General features: G+C 24.7%; 1 protein-coding gene across 1 annotated transcript in view; it reads right to left on the reverse strand.

Moving 5' to 3' along the window:
* The window catches only part of LOC107171054 (protein amalgam-like), a 344,978-nt gene extending 329,305 nt beyond the window's left edge, over positions 1 to 15,673 (reverse strand). The window contains exon 1 of the mRNA XM_089219587.1: positions 15,522 to 15,673. The gene's annotated coding sequence lies outside the window, so the exon portion shown is untranslated. The remainder of the gene's footprint in view (positions 1 to 15,521) is intronic.
* Between the last annotated feature and the right edge of the window lie 7,788 nt (positions 15,674 to 23,461).

Here is a 23,461-nt window from a genome sequence, read left to right on the forward strand (position 1 = left end):
TAGGTATCGATATATTTTCGGGTATACACAATATTTTTTAAACACACATTTAAGTTCATATTTAGACGAAGTTAAATTTTTAAACGTAGAATAAAGATTATAGGTTTGTCGTAGTATAAAAATATTATTCGTTAGCATTTAAAACTTCATTATTATATTTCAATATGCACAATGATATTTTTAAATATAAGAACTATTATCACACCGTTCTATAGTGAGTAGGTATCGAAATCAGAGTATATTTTAAAACTTGATTTAATTAAATAAATGTTGATATCCAATGATTATTATCATCAAATTCAAATAATCTGACATTTCATACATTGAAATCTACAATAAACTACTCAATAATGAGTTATACTCATCACCTGCTTTATAATTACATAAGAGCGGATTCGTCTCCATGCAGATTTAAAAAAAATATAGTTATATAATTGGTTTAGCAGGTACTTAAGCGGCCAAAGGATGATAATTGTAATTCAATTAAATTTCAAATAGGAATAAGTAATTAGTTGTAGGTACTTAAACATTTTTAAATATAATGACTTGGCAACAATAATATTCGTATATATTTATATAGGTTTTATATACCGAGTGATTCTTTTATCATTGAACACTCATTATTTCAAAAATTATTAATGTTTTTAAAAATATTATTTTATATAGTTTCAAGTTGTTGAAAAACCAACGTTTTTATTAAAAAATTATATTTTTAAATATTTTTTATCCTTATCATTTTTTAAGTTTTTACTTTTTTGAATGAAAACATAGAGTTTTAATTTTATATTCCAAAGCAGAATATTTTTCTAAGTATTTTGATTCATAAAAAACAAATTTAGGACGAGTAGTTTATGAGTTATAAGTATTTAAAGTTTAGACAAGCTGAGTAGTAGACACACATTTTGTGGGGTAACACCGTACCACTCCATTCTGCCAATCTAAACTTTAAACACTTATAACTCATAAACTACTCGTCCTAAATTCGATTTTTATGAATCAAAATACTTAGAAAACTATTCTGCTTTAGAATATAATATTAAAACTCTGTTGTCATTCAAAAAGGTAAAAAATTTAAAAAATGATAAGGATAAAAATATTTAAAAATATAATTTTTTAATAAAAAATTTGGTTTTTTAACAACTTGAAACTATGTAAAAAAATATTTTGAAAAAAATAAATACTTTTTTAAATAATGAGTGTTCAATGATAAAAGAATCACCCTGTATATATATATATATATATATATATATATATATGCATAACATTGCATAACATACACAAATAGTGAAGTAACCAAAATTATTTTGAAACCGTGTAAAAATAATAAATATTACGTTTAAATAATATTCAAACTGAATATTACTATATATACAGTGTCTCAGAAAGATATAAAAAAAAATTAAACTAATTAGACGTATGACAAAAATGATTAATATTATATGATAAGTAAATAATTTAAGAATTACTTATACTCATATTAACAAATTCTCAAAAATCATATTTTTATAACAGTTATTTCGTTCCAAATTAATTTAACTAAAAAAATATTGAATTTTAATAAAATTAACTACTTGAATTAGATAAATCTTTTTGCCATTAAAATTGTTCTTATAATTAGATTCACAAATAGGCTATTTTTAATTGACCTAAAAAATATTTTACCAATTTGTAAGTTTTTAATTTCAGCATTAAAATATAAAAAATATTGAATACAACAAAAGTTATTCCATAAGTCAGATAATCGTGAGACACCTTGCATATATATTTAAATTATTTCAACTCTGGTGAATACAGAGGAATAAAACGTAATGAATAGCTTTGATAGATTTATTTATAAAATACTTCCAATAAATGCGAGTAATATTAAAAATTATTTGACCTGGTATTTCATGTTAAAATAAATTCATAAAGGTTTAACCGAAATTATTTTATCACCGATAAATAAGATAACTAGCTCCATTACAACTGTTTATATAGTAATTAAATATTCTAACCCTCCTAGAATAAATGTTTTTCCTATTTTAGAAATGAATACTCCAGTATTTTGACAAAATCTGTATTATATTATGTAGGTAGTGGGGACATACAGTTTCATATGTTCAATAGAAGGAAAAACATATATCAGATCAATGGAAATTTTTCCCCTTATAGTAGATATACAAGTATTTACGCCATACTTAAAAATGATTATTTATTATACTACATCTTCATTTTTTATTGTTGGATTTAGTTTTTTTTTTTGTCTTGTGAGAGTAAGGAATTCATGAATAAGAATTAAAAAATTTAATTTCAACACAATACAAAACTTATTATTTTTATAACCCGGTTTGCACAGCATTTTATTTGTTTAGGTGAATTGTGAAAACATATTTTTGTTTTTAAATGATGATTGCATATCAACAATATTTTATTTGATATGTAAACGACTGTGTTAAATTGTATGCAAAACCACGACAGCTACAGGAAAGTATATATTCAAATTTAAAGAATCGTCCCCTCAAATGACGACGCTGAATAAAATAATAATAAAAGTTTTTTGTTTTGTTTTTGTTTTTTTTTTTTTTTTTGTCAACAGATGATTCGATAGTCAAGATAAAGTCGAGACTGTCTAATTGTAGAACCAATCATTTTGTCGATCCACGTTTATGTCAAAGATTTTCAAATAATATAATACATTATTTTACAAAATTTAAAATTCATATACTCATTCACATATACTTGATAAATATTTAAATCCTTTTTTTGCTTTTAAAAAATATTTTAAGTTTTATAGAAACGACGAAATCAGATATATTTCAATCACTTTATATTTTATGTGTTTATAATTAAATATATTTTGTATTTACTGCAGGCTAATGACCTCAGGAGTTGAAGCCTTATTTAAATTTAAAAAAAAAAAAAAAATTAAATACAAAAAAAAACATTTAAAACCCATGAATATATTTTGATGCACTTAAACTACAAGACCTCGAAAAAGAATCACATTGATAATAATGATTTAATAATAATTATAGTTTTTAAATAACTCATTTTAAATAAATGGAAGGTAACTGAAAAGTTTTAAAACGAAAGCATGATTAATCAGTAATCACTTAATTTTTTTTTATAAATCATAACTTTCACCTTTTTTTACTTTATTTAAACCCAGATTTAAGAAGAAAGAAGTTAACATGAGCCAAAAAATATGAAAAAATTGATTTAATATAAATTTTAAAATATCTGAACATTTTTAATAAGTAGTGTAATAAGAATACTCTTTGGCTTTCTTTTTAATAAAAAATTTACAATTTAATATTCACTAAATTAAAAATTTCATATTGCCCAAGATCTCCTGAGAAGCAGTTTTGTTATTACCTACTTTTACCATACAATTTAGCCCATAGGCACATTTTACGATAATCAACTTTGCGCCTATCATAATGTTATATTAATTAATACAAGGATAACCTACATAATTACTTGTTAATACAGAAAAAATAAGAAAATTTATTACAAGTTAAAAAAGATAAATATTAATTATAGAAAATTTCTATATTATATTAAATAGTTAAAATATTATTTTCTTCAATATAAATACTATATACCATTACGATAATAACATTGAAGAATTTTTGTTTTAAAATTTTGTAAGTAATGATATTTTACCTACCTAATGAATTTTCATTAGCTATTAAAAGGCACGTTTATAGCAGGTAATTAACTCACTTTTCTTATAGTAAATATTATGTTAGCAATTTTTGTAGGCTGAATGAATCCAGAAGCAGGTTTTCCCACCGAGAATTACCTTGGAGAAAAAGGGTCCTATAATGGTAATTTCAACATTTTCTTCAGTGCTTGTTACCAACTATAAATTAAATTATTTAGTCAACGAAGTTAAGATTAAATTAAATTAAATATATTACACCAAAATATTCCTAACGTGTATGTATTTAATAAATTTAAAGTCTCCATCGGCAATTAATTATCACAATATTTTAAAGTATGATTTTCAATTTATACAGTGTTCACTATAATGCACTAAGCACTGAAACAATACATTTATTTAGTTATTATTTTTGCTTCAGATATATTGTGTACCCGCTTAAAATTTATTTAAATTATATATTATACATATGTATATAATATATTGTATATCCTATACCTATTCAGTAAATTTTGCTGATTGCATCACCTACTTCAACCCCTATTGTAGAGCATCTGCACTATGCAGGTTAGCTAACAGATTAGGATTTTTGTTGATTTTAGAATGAAGACGTCTGTTGTAGGTAGTCTCTTGTGTTATATACCTATTGTTTACGGTGGGGTTCGATATCACTGTCTGTTTTCAATAAAATTGGATTGGTATGTAAAAAAGAACCTAAGAACCTAAATAATGTACTCTAATACCATCGACCAAAAATGTTACACCTTATCGATGATGTAGGGTACATGCCTGAGCATATATAACTTGTAATGAAGGATATTATACATTAATAAAATGTATATAACTATTCTTTAATGTTTGTAAATCGTGAGACGGCCAATTAAATGCTAAATAAATTAAGAATTTAAATATATAATAATATTACGATAAACAGCGAAAACCTCTAATAATCTAATTTTTACATTAATAACAACACGGACAGCTTAAATTGTGTAGTCCTGATTAGTTTATTAATTATTTACTTATTAAATTTAATATTGTATCTATGTTTTCAAATAAATTGGTTATTAAAACTACTCAACATTAATTAAATATTTAAAATAAATTCTTAAAAAAATGTTATTGTATATAAGTGTATACAAATTTATGTTACAATAAGGCTAGATGATGAGGTGATTAAATATGATGCCAAACTTAAAGCTAATTCGAGTTTCATGGGTTTTTTTTATGTTAATATAATGAATTTAACATAAATATTATTTATTTTTTCAATTTACGATTTACTACAAGTCATAAATCTATTCCTTTTTTGCTTTACAACTTTCTGTGTTTTGCCTTGTTTTAGATTTTGAATTCAAAATGTTAAATTTTTTCATACAATTTAACCACAGATATTTATTATATTTGTCTGTTCTTATTTAAAATTAATTGTGGTATTAATAATGACAAAATATATAATATTTTATAATTGAGTTCAATTTCCGGAGTCCTGACACATTAATATTGTGATTACTTGCGATCACACGAAATCATTGTTCAAAATGAATAAATTAAAATAACTATACTACAACTGTTTAATACAATAATTGTCTGTTTAACAAATAATCGATTTTATAGATATCGTGTAATTTTGTTGTGTAGCGTTTTTCAAGAGCAAATCGAAAAGCATATAGAACATTGACCATGTTATTTACGATGCAATAATAGTAAAACACAATATTATTATTATGTTTTGGTCATCGGCAAAACTGAGTCCACCCCAAATAACACTTAAACGAAAAGTATACGCTTTGTAATACATGTACATTGTATATTATTAGGCGTGGGTGCGAGCGAAAAAAAAAGGTGTGCTGCGCAACCGAATGCATTGAGACATTATTGCTGAATAAGTAAAACGGCGGAAGCAGAGGCACGAGAAGTAATAATAATAATAATAATAATAATATCACATCAAAAAGCAAACATATATTAACATGGGAAAGGCGCTCCATAAACTGCTGATAAAACACAACTGACGCACATTACACACTGCTGGTAACGAAATAATAATAACGTCGTTCCCACCGTTTTTTTTGCATTATTATATGGATGGATGCAATAAAATACCCTTTCTCTGCCCTTTTGTATAATGTTAAGTCAAAAGGCCGCTCGTTTTTATTTTTCAACATATTACTATACCTACACCTCAAACTTTCCCCCTCACCCCCCTACATATATCACCACCGAGTAGGTACAGCGCGCATATTGCGTGCACTCGTCTTTGTGGTCCTTGTACCACCAAACTCATGACGAATAATGACGTTTCAACCATAAAAAAGTGGATTACAACAAATAGTAAAACAAAATGTAATAAAAATGAAAAATTATAAAATAGATTTCGGAAAATCAGGTCAAAACTTAAATGTTGATATTATACATAGATACATAAATTTATTTTATTATTTTTTTTTTAATAGACTTTTCATATTGTATCCTCGTGGATTTGTGGTCAAAATGAACACTATTTATCACCCAAAATATAGCATTGTAATTATATCTATAAAAATTTTTTTTTTTTTTTTTTTAATAGCTGTTTATTACCAATACATTATTTTATTCCTAAAAAAAAGTATTCAATGTACTGATATGAATAGGAAACTCACAAAGTGATACTTTATGTTCATTAAATTTAATATTTGATACATGTTTGCACTAATATTCTTTTAATCATTTTCATCGATTTATGTAAGCATGATTCATTGTTTACATATTATGCCTAGCTAAAAATTGTGAACAAAACCTAAGTTTAATTATATTAATTTAAGCATGGTATGTAGATATTATTGTATACTGACTGATGAGTAGGTGCTTGGTACTCGGCATTCGATATCAAAATGACTTAAATATGACTACTGTAGTTATCCTGTGTAACATATTATGAATGTTAAGACGATTTCACAATATTACATCAGATAAAAATGTAAATGGTTGTCCTAAAACATTGTCTTGGTAGAAAAATATCCTTGTTAGAGAAAATTAAAACACAATAACGGATGAATGTATCCTACAAATTTTAAACCGGAAGACAATGCAAATAATTTAAATGTAAACAATGACAAAAAAACACAATTATCATGAGACTATGTATTTTTGGCTTTTATTAAAAAATATAATGATGTTTTGCTGCGTATTTTTTTTTTATCTTTAAAAGAGACCTTCAAACTTTACTATCAACAATTATTATAAATTAAATTTCTCCTACAGTTCTACTATTTATTTTAGTGAGCGGTGGACACACAACACTTTAAAAGATCGTGGATATAAGTGTATATAGTTTGAAATTTTCCATCGACCTTGTAACTAGAATTTAAAAACAACCATTCAAATATGACTGTGGAGACATTTCATAAAACTAAATTACTGTATAAAATTCAAAATATAAGAAGCTTCTGGCATGTTACAATACTAACTTCTGAAAGATTGGCGGTAACTGGCAACTATTTTAGTCCAAAGAAAAAGAAAACATTCTTTAACTATTCCATGAAGATAGAAAAAAAATTACATTTACTCTAAATATAAACAATATCAAAAGTAAAATATTAAAGTTTAAATTTAAGGTCTTTTGAGTTCCGGTCGATGTTAGAAATAATTTACTACCATATTTTGAATATTTTTTCCCGTCACTCTCATATTATATTATACATAGTATAATATAAGTATAGTGTATTCAAAAATCAAATTAATATGTTTAAAATCAATTGATGATAATTCATTCGCGAGTCTTTAAAATTGTACTAATATTGTTTATGGTTTAAGTTGAATTCAATTGAATTTATACAAAATAAAGATTTAAGATCTAATTTGAGTTAGTAATACTATTTTAAAATTAGTAGCTCATCTTTAGATTGTATGGGTATAAAAAAAATTGCAATTCGAATAGAATAGTATTGTATAAGATGGTAAATATAATAATCAATGTTATTCTCACATGGATATATTTAATAGATTTATATCAATATACCTATTTAATTAATGTTGATGTCAAGTTACCAAACACTTTTATATTATCCTGCAATAAATGCTATATTTTATGCTTAGCCGATCATTGTTCATAATTGTCTATTTTTTTTCTTTTATAGATCTAATTTATGATAGCATTTAAATTCATAATAATAGTACCCTGTGTTCTGTGATAAGCGAAGCAAAGGAAGACATGTGACCTAATCTAGGTCTATGTACCTTTACTGTTCTACTGTTTCACGAATAGTTACCTATATATTTTATTTAGATCCGACGTAATTTAATGTCATTAAAAATGAACGACTGTAAAAATCTGTGTTCAAAAATTATTTTATACGAACAATTTGTTGCACTATACCTTGTAAACTTAATACTTATTATTATTAATTCATCATTTATACAGTTTTCCAAACTAATAGTATATTATTATTAATAATAAAAATGTAAGTAGCTAACTAAAGATGTACTTTTTACTTCATACTTTTAACTTCTGCTTACAACTAATTAATATAGAAAAAAAACACATTTAGTTTATATAAATATTAGGCGAAAGTTAAGTTTTTAAAGCTCATATTTAATATTAATACATTTGTATAGAATTATTTATTTTAAGTACTTTAAAATAGAGGAACAATGTGTATTACATATATATGCAAAATTTTAACTAAAAAATAGTGAGCTAATGACGCTTGTCGCTGTATAAAGTTCAATAAAAAAAGAAAAAAATGAATAAATAAATAATTTTAATGAAAATACATTGTGTAGACTCAAGAAATCAAACCCTTTTAAAAGATCAAACGGTGATGAGAAACTTATGTTTATCGGTAACTGAAAATATTATTTGTCAAGATTTAGTTACTGAATTCCATGTACTACAGAAATTTCTGATAAATGAAATGAACTTTCTAAGTATTCATTTGATTTTTCACTCCCCGAGATGTTTGATAGTCAATTTTCAATATAATATTATTATACAATTTATACTTGCCTAATTAAATATGTAAATTATAATGCTATTAACACGTCACGACGATTAAAATATATTGTATCTACCTACATAATACAAAATACACACTGAGTCGATAGAACTTTTTATACCAATGATTTCTACATTAACACAGTAAACACTGTATGAAAACTCGGAAACAAGTTTTTTTTATACTTAGTTCAAAGGTTAATAAGCCAATCATAGTACACATTAATGTTTATAAATACAATTACGCGATTTTTATTTGATCGGAATTCCGGGTCGACAGTTATATTGTTGTATGTTATTGTTCTGTTTTAAATTATCAATATTTTTTATTTCCAACGCCATCTGTATTCGTCGTTTGATTGACAAATTACCATTAGTGTTTAAGGGTACAGAAAAGGGATTTTTTTTTTTTTGACGGAATAATTAACGTTTTGTAGCTTGATTACAACATTTCACACATACAATCTAGTTAAAGTATAAAGATCTAAATATATTGAGGCGTATAAAAAATATAATAAATTACACACATAGAACATATATTGTATAGATGACATCAACAAAATCATGAGATCCTCACTAATTGTTTATTAAATATTGGTCGTGTGCCTTAAATATATTCAAACAAAATAGCCATACAAAATACCAAACGACCAAAAGTTTCTCTAACAACTCGGTCCAACAATTTTCGTAGGCGGACGTGCTGTCGTAGCAGTAAGTAAGTAGATATATATCGTGTCGCTGAGATCACGTATACAATCCCTAGATACGAAATCCAACCAGGGTTAACAATCTCAAAGAATCGATTTCGTATACCTACTCTTGCTACCCTGTACAATTTCATCATGCCTATTCGGCAATTAATTTCCTTTCGAACCCTGCAGAGAGATGTGTTATTTTTCGGTTCATCATTCCGAGGAGGAGGTGGAGGATGCGCGCTAAGTACGTTTCCAATTCCGAAAAACGATTTTGATCGTTTTCAATGACACGGCCGATCACGATGGCGGCGTTACTAAAGTTCCGTTGCTTCCATCTCTGACATTCGACGGAATTAATGGCGTCAGGCGAGTTAGCTATCCGATTCGGAAGACCTGACATAGTGCTTAAACAAGCCGTGTATGTACACGAAGTCATTTCCTCGAAATTTGTTCATCAAGATTCAAATTTAACGATAACGAGTGTACAGAAAGGAACTTAAGGTCCTTATACTGATAAATAGAATATTATTATAATTACAACCGTTTTAAACCATTATTTAAAAAATAAAATAACCTAATTATAGCGAAACAATAATATCAAAATTATGCATTTTTGCTAAATATCTTTTACACATTGCCTGACGTACTATTGTACCAAACACATTTTTTTCTCCATATTTTAATCTTAAATAACACTATATACAATATTAGTAGGTACAATTCATATTCAATGTTATATTATTCAGTATATACCATTTTATAATATAAATTTACAATATATACTCAATGGCGAATTTACTGACATATATTATAATGTACGTTACGCATTAGAAATATATTATATATGTATACTAGTAAAAAATATAATTCGTACCTATTTATAGGTGTGAGACATTATTTTTCTTTTGCTATACTCAGTGCTATACTCAAAGTAATTATATTAATATATAATAATGTACCTACATAACAATAAATCATCATTTTAAAAATACAAGATAAAGATAATTTAATTTAATATGCGCATTTTTAAAATGTGATGAGATTATTATGTAAGACTAAGAAACAACTAAAATACTTCTTAGAAGTGTTAAAATATGAATTATGTTATTTTTCTTTTCAGATTTCGTATTAAAATTAGTTGAAATTTGAATCAAATACTGTTTTAAGAATTTAAATATTTTACATCCGTATAATTTTATAAATGGTGATGGTTATCTCTGTTATAGATTTCTAATCTAATTATAATAATTATATTTATATATTATTAATATTTAATTTTATATTATCTAATACTTCTCCCGTTTTCGTCCACCATCAAAACGATTTCTAAACCAAAATTACAACCAATTCATAACTATTATTAATCGACCGTAAATAATTGCTTTACGTTGTACACTTTCCAATATAACTACATAAATATAAAATAAAAAACTATACAAAGATCTTTATATGTACAATTATAATATAAAGGTACTATATCGACGCAAAATAAGGGTATAACTGCTTCAAAACTTCGTATTTGAAAACAAAAATATATCATAATTATTCCACGAAATTCAGAGCAATAGAACTATCGATCCTTTCGTGGAATCTCAAACGAAAGACGCATAATATTATTATAATACTGAAACGTATATTATTATAATTAAGTAACATGCGCTCGGCGGCGACCGACGAAACAGCGTGGCGTGACGCAACAATGATGTCGAAGAATACTGTACAGCACCAGATCGCCAGCTCGGACATCCTGCCAGTAAAGGTCTACCACCGCCGTCATCGTTTCCGCAATAAATTATTATGCGGATTTCACCATTTAAATATTTCATATAATTCATTTGCCCGTTTCGAGGTTAAATAAACCGCAAAAATTACAGGGAGCCGTGCGAAAAACATATCTCCCTATATAATTCTATATAATTTGAAATAGTAGTTATGTACTTTCTCATGAGTGACACCTATACTTTGTTTTGGTTTCAATATATACATATAGTTTTTTTTTTTTTGTTACAATTGACCATAAGCGCAATATTTATAGAAATGATATAGAAACCAATATTGAAAGCGTTTGTTATTTTATTTGATCGTTGAACTAAATGAACCATTGTTTTTGTTGTCTATTAGGTATAATATTACTTACGTTATTTCATTATTTGGTCTGCTTGTATTCAAACAGTAAGACAAATATCGTGTCACGATATACGGACAAATATAAAATTATGTAAAGTATGATCTCTTTAGATAACCTTGTACAATAGTCTATCTCTAAAAGAAACACTCAGAATTTAAAATAATTATTTATTTATTTCCGATGAGATATTTACACCTATAGGTAGGTATCAACTAACATCAAAATTTCAAAAAAATATATTATTAGATTTCACTTATGCAGTCAATCGCTTTAATAAAATTATTTATTTTTAAAATTATTCAAATCATTTTTTCTATGGAATATAAAGTATGATAGTACAATATGTACCTAACTAACACAAAAAAACACTTATATTAATATATCACCGAGTGCACGTCAACAAATTAATGAAAACAGGCCAATAATACATTATCTGTTTACTAAATATTTAATATTATGAAATAATTAATTTTACCTAACACTTAACTACTTATAAATTATAGGTGTTAGAAAAAATTAATATATGAAAAAATTAATAACGTTATATTTCTTAGATAAATTTAAACAACATTTTTCAAATTTTTTCGAAATAATCAATTTATACGAGTATACTTAATAATAATTTAAAAAAATCGAAAAATCGACCATACCCACGCATGACCTATATAAAGAAATATGTCTTAAGAATATTATCATTATGACAAATTCAAATAATTAAATTTTATGATTTTTTTAAGTGGTATTAATCAAAAATATCACAGTTTTAGAGTATTTTTTAATATGGTAGTTAATTTTATTTTAAAGTTTTAGTTATTTAAATAGTAAATATTCACATAACTAATAATAAGTTACCATTATATTAAAGCTCTATAGGAAAAACATAATTTCACAATTTCACAATTTTTTATAATATTCTAATATTTGATCTATAATATTGAAGAATCAGCAATTTGATTTCGATTGTAACTCGCAGTTATAATCACTCAATTATCTAAGTAAATTATAAATTAGATCATCACAAATAATGAGCAAAATAATATGAAATGATTAACATAATTTAAAATTTAAAAGAAAGAAAGTATCCAAATATTGTACCTAGGTACTTGTTTTTAAGAAAATAATTATAATATCTTTTTAATTATACATACGAGTATTTAATAAATAATTTGTTGATTAGTTCATTACCAATAGTATTAATCGTATATCCAGAAAATTGCCTTATACAATATTACTAATTAAAAAAATAATATATATATATATATATATATATATATATATATATATATATAGGTATATAAATGCGAAAAAGTGAATATTTCAAAATACTGAATATCGTATAGGTATCAAAAATATTATCCTGAATCATTCAATATGTTTTCAATAATTGCTTAACGTGTACAATGTATATTCATTAAATTTCCACTTAACAATACTAAGAACCGCCCTGGCTAGTGTAAATAATAAAATAATATACAGATTGAATGATTGCCCAGAAATCAATACAGATTAGGTACATTGAAATTTATAATTAAAGATTATACCCTCTCGGCCGTTTGGATTATATACATATTAAGTACTCTTTTTAGTAACGATAGATACAATATTTAAGAGTATTTAAGTTTATAAGTTTGTTTGAACATAATCTTAAAAAACAATCGACGCTGTAGTTAAATCTCTATCTCTTCCTTCCAGGGAAAACCTATAAACATGCCTTTACTCTATGAGAATAACGAATGTAAAACAGTAACCATTAAAAAAAAAATGTTATATCCTCACTTCATTAGAATCAGAATATCATGATGTTTATAAAATGTATTGTTTTCAACGATAAGCATAATTTATATTCATTAACTATTAAGCTCTAATTATCTGTTGTTAAGTATTAAAATAAGATATACATTTATAGGTCGCAAAATAATTTAAAATTAAAAAAATATATATATAAAACAATTTGAAAAAAAATCATTACCTATTCAATTTATTTCTCATTCTATTCAAAAATGTTTATCCACGTTTAAAAAAGTCTTAATATTGTATTACATCAAATCGCATTTTTACCAAATTAAATAAACTGATAAATATAAAAAAGCTTTAAAGCAGTCAAAGTTTTAATGAACAATTATTAGCGAAACCGTACTTTTTGAAACAAAAAACCCAAAAATTATTACATTGCTATAATACTACATAAAACATATTCCACAACAGTTTAATAATAATAATAATTTTAAAAAAAATCAAATGTTGTATACAAAATAATATCATTTTACTACTTTAGTACCCAATGGATGTATTCGATGAAAAAATTCTTGTAAATAGGATATTATTTTGTGTTGTTGAAGAGTGTTATTCACTGTAATTATACATAAACATATACATAATCGTCTACGTAAAATATTTACAAAACTGCCAATTTAAAAAAATTTAAAAAATTAATTTACATACACATATATACAAAAATTCTGTTAATGACCATTGTATATATAATATTATTTATTTCGGCATTTGATATAATTGCTTTTATGCACATTTTATTTTAATATACCTGTTCAGTGAAATATGGACTAAATGCAAAATACTGAAAATTTAATTCAATATTAAAATATAATATTGGTACCTAAATATTTCTTTCGGAGAATTATAATTTAATTATGGTTTGATTTTATATTAAATGGCATAGTTAAAATATCTCAGGTCATGAAGTCATTATTTTTTAACAATTAGAAATGACAAAGAGATGTTTTCTATCAACGATTCCGATAGAGTTTGGGTATTGAAAATGATCAATACCTTTCGGTAGAATTGATAAATAACCTATATAACTGCTATTACTTTAGTATTTCAATAAGGGGTATAAAAATAAAATGCTTTTTTCTGTTCCTTTTTACTCAATTGCACCGATAGTATGAGGTTTAGGTATTGTTTTTTTTTTTTTTTTCAAGCTCTTGCCTAAAAATAAATTCCCTATTATGTGTCGTTCACACATACACACACGTTTATAGTGAAATTGTAAAATTTCCATTTATTTTTATTTTTTTTTAATAGATTTGGCAATGATGACTGTTGTAGGGGTCAACCTTTAAAGGCCGGCACGTTGTTGAGGCTAAACAATAATAGACGTGTACACCGACAATACTCTGAACCCTGAGGGATTTAATTCAAATCCACGACCTTTGTTCCATTTCAATTCGCGTTGTTGCTCTTTGCAATTATTATTTTTGCCATAAAGTATATGGTATTGAAAAAAAAAATCCTGCACAGGCGCCAAAAATAAACATTTTACTCATTTGGAGAATGAAATATTGATATAATAATAATCTATATGCACTAATACCCTAAATAATATTATAATAAAGATATCATATGTAATGACAGTGTTATAAATTCTTACTGTTGCAAGAATGTAATTCTTGAAGGTTTATAAAAAAATTTTCAAAAAAAAAAAAATGAAATTGAATTGAATTCTTCACGATATATAATGAATTAATTATTAAAGCATTTATATTTAGGAACTAATAAACGTTTTTAGGTCTTATTTTCTTGATAAATTTTAAATTTAATTCAAGAACCATTTAATAAAAATAGATCTAAAAAAATCTGTTTCGTTATTACATGGCATGCGAAATTCATAAACACACACACACATATATATATATATATATATATATTTAATATTTCCAAAGATATAAAAAAATCATTAAAATGTATAATTTCAATAATATTTACAGTATTTAAACCAAAAGTCAAAAATATATTACCAGAAACAGAAATAAATACTAATAATTATAGTTCGATAATATCGTACATTCGTACAGTTACTCACAGTTGTTTTATATAAGCTCGTTGGTAAATCACAAAGTGTCAAATAATTATTTTTAAAAACTCTAAACGGCCATTTAATATTTAAAAAAATGATAACCAGTAATAAAAAATTCTGGTCTTAAAATATAATACCACAAGGAAGTGAAAACTAGACAAAATCCCTATTCCAAATGTAATAATTATCAAAACTTTTAAATTATTTTTATTTTTACTAGCAATAAAAAAAATATGAAAATGTATTATAACGTTCAAAGTACTTACTTATTTTAAGTTTCTTATTCAGCGTCCACTTTGTAAAAATCTCATTATTATGTGAATATTTTATCTTATATAACACAATTTTCACTAGCGTAAACAAATCGTTAGATGAAAAAGATAATTATTACCGACGACTGCCCCGCAACGACATAAAAGGCACACTGGATACAGAAAACTTTTCACGGTTTTCCCTAGTTTTCTGCAGCGCACCCTACACACGAAGCGCATAATCCATTGATACTTAACACACGCTTGTTTAACGAATACAGCATTAAAGATATATACACATTTTTTTCTTTTTTGAAAACGATCGTTTATCCAATGGAGTACCGATGATAATATTTGTAAAATGTTTGGTTTAAACTTAAACATTTTGTTGGCTCTTCATTGACATGAATAAAATAATATTAATATTTTTAAAAATATTAAATGCAATTTATAATATATATATATATATATATAAATTACCTATACATAATATATCACATATTAACGTTATTAAACATTCTTAAATTAGCAATGAAATTATTTCATTAATTTTTCAATATAAATTGTTCAAACATTATACTTCAATCGAATGCATGATATGATTTATGTCTAAAATTATCAAAAACTATTGAGTACTTATGTTATATGGTGGTAGAAAATTGTTTGAACTCACCAAACTATTTTATATTATTTAAAAATTAATGTGGATATGAAACATGATACAGAACTGACTAAATGTAAGGTACCTACATTTTGTCTCATTCACCATTGCTTTTCATTAATCAACGTTGTAAGTGTTATTTTTTTTTTTTAATTTATCACCAAAAAATAGTGAATAGTGATAAATCGTCTTATTCAAAAAATTGATTTTTAATGGCACTGGCAGATGTATGTTTTTTTAAATGTTGAATAATCGTTTAAAAATAAAATAGAAAAAATAAGAATAAAACTAATAACATGGGTTAAGTTAAGTTTTATAATTTTTTTAATGCCTTAATTGCATTAACGCGCATAATTTCATTAGAATGTAGTTATTACCACGTGTAAATATTTAAATGTCTATAAGTTATTTATGTTTCTGGACAGACAAAAAGATAATTTGGAGTAGCTTCAGAATACACAAGGTTGTTTTTGTTTACATGACTCACTCTTTCTTACAGTTACAATATTTTGTAGCTTGGTTTTTTGCTGTCATTATATTGAAACTGTTTATTAATATAAGCTCTACGGCTTTAAAAAATGTTCTTAATTATATTGTTATTGTAGTTAATTTATTTTTATCAAACGCTTGTCAAATTTAAAATATAAATTGAGTTAGATTTTTATTTATGATGTACCTAGTCAGCTGAGGAATCCAAATGTTTCTATAAAAGATTCTTCAACCACATAAACGTTTTTTCGAATCCACTTATCAAAAAATTGGCTTCCGTTACCACACCAGGTAATCCCCCAAGACGGCTAAAGCGCAAGCGGTGTCGTGATTTGTTATAAAAAAATTTTTAAAAAATGTACCTATACGTTAAAAAAAAAAAAATAATAATATAATAATTACATTGCACATAGATATAGGTAGGTATGGTACTACGAATAAAATGGGAATTTCAAAATGCTGGCTCTATACCAAGCACTATCCAGTTAATTTATTTCTTTAATTAATTTTATTCATTAGGTTTCGTTTCAATTAAGGATTAAAACACATCTAAGGACATAACACGAAAAAGTTTATCTGGATCAGTGGAAATAGAACTTGATATTTCTTCAAACACTTTAATGTGATAATGTACATCAGAGATGATTTTTGGAATATTATTATTATTATTATTATTACTAATAACATTATTATGAGACATTTAGTTATCATTGACAATTTTGTAAATTAAATGTGTTTGTATATTGATAGAATGATTACTATGGCGAATGCAAAATTTTTAATATTACAAAAAATTTAATTTTCATACTTATATTAATACGTATCACGTAAAATAAAATGTACAATCAACATTAATTATTTTTAACATTTAGACCATTTAGTTGTTAAACATCGATTGTTCAGACAAAATTACCCATGAGTGCAAAAATTTCAAGAAGATTTTATCATAGAAATTGTTTTTTTTTTTTAATGGTTGACGATTTAGGTACTTAGATATTTAGTGAGGTGGTCCAATCAAATTATAATGCTATGCAGGACGTGCTAAGAGCAAAACGTTTCTATTTTTTTGCAATAGATATTATGCATGACACATACAAACACACATTGTATAATTTTACGGCAGCAAAAATATGTAGAGTAAAATTGTTTCATAGAAATAATCTTTTACGACAGAAATTATAAATATCATAAATTATTAAGAACTATATGTATATGAAGGAAAACATAATAAAAATGTCAACTAAATTAAAATTAGTGGAAAAATTAATATGAATGAAAGTGTATACCTACGTTCAGTGTTTTCTTCGTTAATATTTTTCCACCAAAACATTTATTTTTATTTTTTAGAGCGTTTTAAAATATTATACTAAAGGTTAGTTTTTCAGTGATTCTAATTTTATTTTTTCGGCACTATAATTTAACTGTAAAATAGTAAATGAAGAACTACAACAATAGTACACTTAACTTGCTAATCACATCACTCAAGTCAATATTTTTCAAGATATTTTTAAGTAATTTCACTATTTCAGACTTTCAGTTCCAATTACATGATAAATTGTTATTTTCGAAAGACTATATCTTCTTAAAAGTAAATAAAGACTTTGATTGATGGAATATTAGAAGAGTAATAATAACAAGTAGTTAGGTACTTACTACAAAATATTAACACATCACAGTGATATATTTCCTTTTGCGTATGTGACTTTATTCTTGTTTTGATTGTTTTATAGCAAACCTACATAATACAATGTTTTATGTTATATTTTATAAGTGGCTGTTGAACATAATTTATCTTTAAATAATTTAATAAATATATTACCATTATTTTCTCGAATTAGGTACTTGATAGTGACACAATTTTCTACATTGATAATTTCACATATTTTATTTAATATTATTCTGTTATTGTCTCTATAATGTCTTGTTTCATTACATCTGTAAGTTGTGACACATAAAATTGTCGAATCGCCTAATTCTATCAGTACTATTAGTTTCGAAATTGCAATATGGCCTTCTTACGTAAGTTTTCTGTCCCTATTTCTGTAATTTCTTATAATTCTTCATTCATTTTACCATAATTTTCTCAGTATTCCGGTCACAAATATTGTTTTTATTAGTCATATCACTCATATATAATATTGGTTCATATAATTTCTACGTTTATACTCTATATCGTCTTACATAAAAACGGATTTATCGATTTCACTAAAGCGTCCAAAAACATTTTCAAACATTTTCAAACAATTACTAACCATCGTACCGTACCAGTCTCCATTGCCCCGAGTATCATTATTGAAATGTTGTAAGTACGATGATATTCTACATTTTAAAACTACAAATTCCTTATAATTTAGAATAGAATTATTAATAGCTTATAATTATAGGTACTTATCAGTTAAATATTTTTAAAACAATTATTAAAAAGCGGGAAAGTGGATGTCGCTCTGCTGTACAGTAGGTTAGTTACAAGTGGGTTACTGTAATGGATGGAATTAAATTTGAATCCAATGATATTATATTATACCATTCTGAGCGAAGACAATTTATCTGTCTAGGTTCTAGGATATATTATAGAAGATTAAAAAATTTCAAATCTTAGATTTAAAATAAATTTTTTTTATGAATTTCTAGCTTAAAATAATTTGCTAGAATTTTCGTGATTTTTACGTATGTTGTCAAAATTAAAATTTGAATGATTGTAAAAGAAAATTAAGACTATGTATTTCTTTTATTCTTCAACTGCTATTGTAAAAATATGTTAGGAGCCTTGTATTCAATTTTAAAATCTTAGAATTAAAAAGAAAAACTTTTATGAATTTCTATCTAAGATAATTTGAACATTGCCGTAATTTTTATGTATTTAGTCAAAATTTGAACTTTAAATGCTTATAAAAAAAAAAAATCGTGCCTATGTATTTTTAATTTAATTAAAATTATGATTTACATGATATAGGTTACCAGCGTTTTATTACGTAAAACGAATCTACAATATAATTTTTAATATTAAACTTAAGAATGGATTGGTAATAAATCAAAAACTAGTAGTTATTGAAGTCGATAGGTAATAGATGTAAATCTTAATTTGCTTACAACAGCTGCAATGTAGTTGCAATCTAAATAAATGAAATTAGAATGTATAAAACAATACATTGGTAAGTCAATAGGTAACTATTTAATATTATATTATGATAAATTTCAGGTCATTATTTTTGTAAAGAAAGGAATTTAAAACAAACTTGTTTTAAATCTCTAGATTCTCACAATGATTAATTGTTGCTTATTAAAAAAACAAATATTTTAGCATTAATGGAATGATGTATATGAACGTGATGGTTTCAAAGTTATTTTTATTTTATCACCTCAAAAATAGTTAAGTTCTTTAAATCGTTAAGTTATATAAAAAAAAATATATAATAGAAACTAGTAATAAGTATACAGGGTGTCCTACAGAGATCTGACATTCTGACAAATGAAATAACTTTTGTTCTAATCAATATTTTTTAAAAATGTCTTTTAAATATAATCCATAGACACTTGCGCAACATTTTTAGAATACATTTTTTATTTTTATTTTTTAATACTGAAAATAAAAAACTTAAAAATTGATAAATTTTTTTTCGATATATTATTCAATATAGCCAATTTGTAAATTTGATTTTCAGAAAAATGTATATGGTAAAAACACTTATTTAAGTCAAAAGGCTGATTTTTTACAATTTCTTAAATATCAATATTTTCGTTAGGTAAATTATAGTAATTTATAGTTTATATATCATATATTATTAAAATAAATACAATAAAAAAATAATTATATTTTAACATGCACTTATTTAAAAATGTTCTTATAAAATATTTTTTTAAAACTTTATTATTATTTGAAATTACAAGGTTTCTAACATCAACTAGATCGTAATTTACTTAACGAAAATTTTGATAATTAAAAAAATTGTAAAAAATCAGCCATTTGACTTAAATAAGTGTTTTTACCATATAAATTTTTCTAAAAGAAATTTTTTTAAAATATTAATTAGAACAAAAGTTATTTTATTTCATTTGTCAGAATGTCAGATCTCTGCGGGACACCCTGTATAGTATCGTTAAATTTCAAAACAATGATAGAGTACCTAATACATTGCATTTCAGTTCATGTAAAAATATACAACGATTAAAAATCTGACAATAGTGTCTAATCTTTTTGTTTGACAATTGAATTATATTGATAATTTACTAAAGTTCCTTAAATATCAATATTATTTAAATATACATATTTTAAAAACGATTTGTAACGATCTTTGAATTTCTAAATAAAACTGTTAATATGAGGTAAGCACATACACTGATTTAACTATATAATTAAATACTTATTCATTATGGAATAATCATATATGCATACTTAATACTTATATTAAAAAATAATTTTACCTGCAGCTTAATCGCCCTCCAGCTCGTGAACCACTCGACAAGGTATAACATGATATACTTCTTGAATGTTTAAACATACGGTAGTATGATTAAATCATCAATAGATGAATTGAAACTTCAGGATTAATCGTCACATATAAAATAAATGCAGTAAATAAACCAATAAATGTTATTAATTTTTCGGAAGTAAACTAATTTCATACAACTTATGCTTAAATATAAATTTAAAACTATGTAGGCCAACAACACCATAGTTGAAACCAAAAACTCGTAAAAACAAAAATAGAACTTTTTCTTGAGTTGATGTTTTAGATTATTTTTTTAAATCACCTTTTTTAATGACAATTTTATTTCATAAATATATTTATTTGAAAAAGAATATGTTTTATGAAAACTTCGATGTACAAATAATGAATATTTAATAAATAATCTTTTATTTACAGGTATTTAAATTTCAAAGTTTAAATGAGCGGAGTAGTGCATTGCGACTTTGCACAGTATCCCACGCCACACCACACCTCTCCTAAACAATTTAAACTTTAAATGTTTTAAAAAAAGACAATCAATTAAGTATTCAGCCGAGATATGTAAAATTAAAAGTATAAATTGTCATTAAAAAAGTAAGAATCCTAAAATAAAATGACAAAAATTAATTTTCAATTCTAAAGTTTAAATGTTGTGCCCGTTACATAAATACATTGGATACATCTTATAAAAGAAAAAATGTATCCAAAAATAAATAAATAAAAATGTGTTTTCATTTAATAAATAATAATTGTGTTATATAATAACTAATCCACGAAACTTTATGAAATCATACATAGCTCCGTAGTTTTCAAAGAGTTTTTATCACAATATTTATTAGAATTTTAAATGCAAAAATTATACAAAAATAACGCCTCAATGTGCACCTTCTGTAGAGTTCATATCAGCATAAAATATATAATCACCAACTGCCACACGCTAAGATCAGAGAAGATTCAAAGTTCCATGAATCATCGGTAGAATCACATCCATAGAGGTATATAATAATAATTTTAAGTTGGCACTGCTTATTTAATACTAACTTCTCTTAACAAAATCGTGAAAATAATAAAATCATTTATATGGTGTAATAAGAGTATTTTTCAATAGTGCATATTATAATGTCATATTAATATATTATGTAAATCAATATTTGTGAATATTTCACAATCGCCAATGCTACCAAGGATATCATTAAACAAACAAAAAAAAAAAAAAAATTAATAATAGAGGCTTATAATAATTTTTATAAAATGTTAACTCAAATAAATTGGCACAATAGTGCGTAATTTCTGTGTTTTATGACGTATGATACCAAGTAGACTGTAGAGCGTGTAACCCTTTCATATGGGATATTTTATCAGCCTATGGTGGAAAATATTTCAAATCAATTAAAATAATGCATCCGTGCAAAATATTTTGGTTTATACAAAAGAGACATATCTTCAAAAATTACTGTCAATAGTTTTTTCTTCATGTTATATAATAATCGTTAAAAATAGCCACATGTATAGGATATAATTTTGAAATCCGTAAATAATTAATCAGGTAATTGGATTTAGTGTTAGGTACAATGATTTAAGAGTAAAATATGTGGGTGTGATTTTAATTCAAACATCCGACTACTATAACTATTTCATAAATCAACATTAATTAAATTGTTCAAAATGTATTTAAAAAAAATTATTTTCAATTTGTGCAAAATATTTTCACAATAAGCACTATGGAAGGATATATTATAAGAGAGGTTGGTTGGCTTGATTGCAGAAACTATTCAATAATAGTACTACATAGCGGTGGTTGTAGTGGTTATAACATGTAGTTGTAGTGGATACTATATATTATATTAAATATATTTAACTAGTAAGTCACTGCACCAGCTACGCTTTAAACGCCAGTCAGGGTCACGTGGGATTTTACGGGGAAAAAGGATATAGATGAGGGAGTTTCGTGGAAGTATGAACACCTATATACAATATGATTAAAAATAGAGATATCCACACTAAACTTCTAATCTAAAATTGATCAAATTTTAAATCTGAAATAGAAAGAACTATAATCACAAAATGTAACAATATTTTTGCATAATATAATTTTTAACAATTTTTTTTCAAATATTAATAGTACCTACTTAACTTAAGTAAAATATGTCTACATAGAAGCTGTATACTCCTATTTATAATAAGAGCCTAAGCCCTAAGTATATAATATTATACTTCTACTTCTAAATTTTAAAATATAAATTTCATCATAATTATTATTTATTGTAATACACATACCAAATATTAAATATCATCTAAAGTACATATAATTCATAAGAACAAGTTATATAATATGTTATATTGTTACCTAACGAAAG

The sequence above is a fragment of the Diuraphis noxia genome, unplaced genomic scaffold (genome assembly GCF_037042655.1).
Source record: "Diuraphis noxia isolate RWA-SAM2 unplaced genomic scaffold, SU_Dnox_SAM2 contig0002, whole genome shotgun sequence".
NCBI lineage: Eukaryota > Metazoa > Arthropoda > Insecta > Hemiptera > Aphididae > Diuraphis > Diuraphis noxia.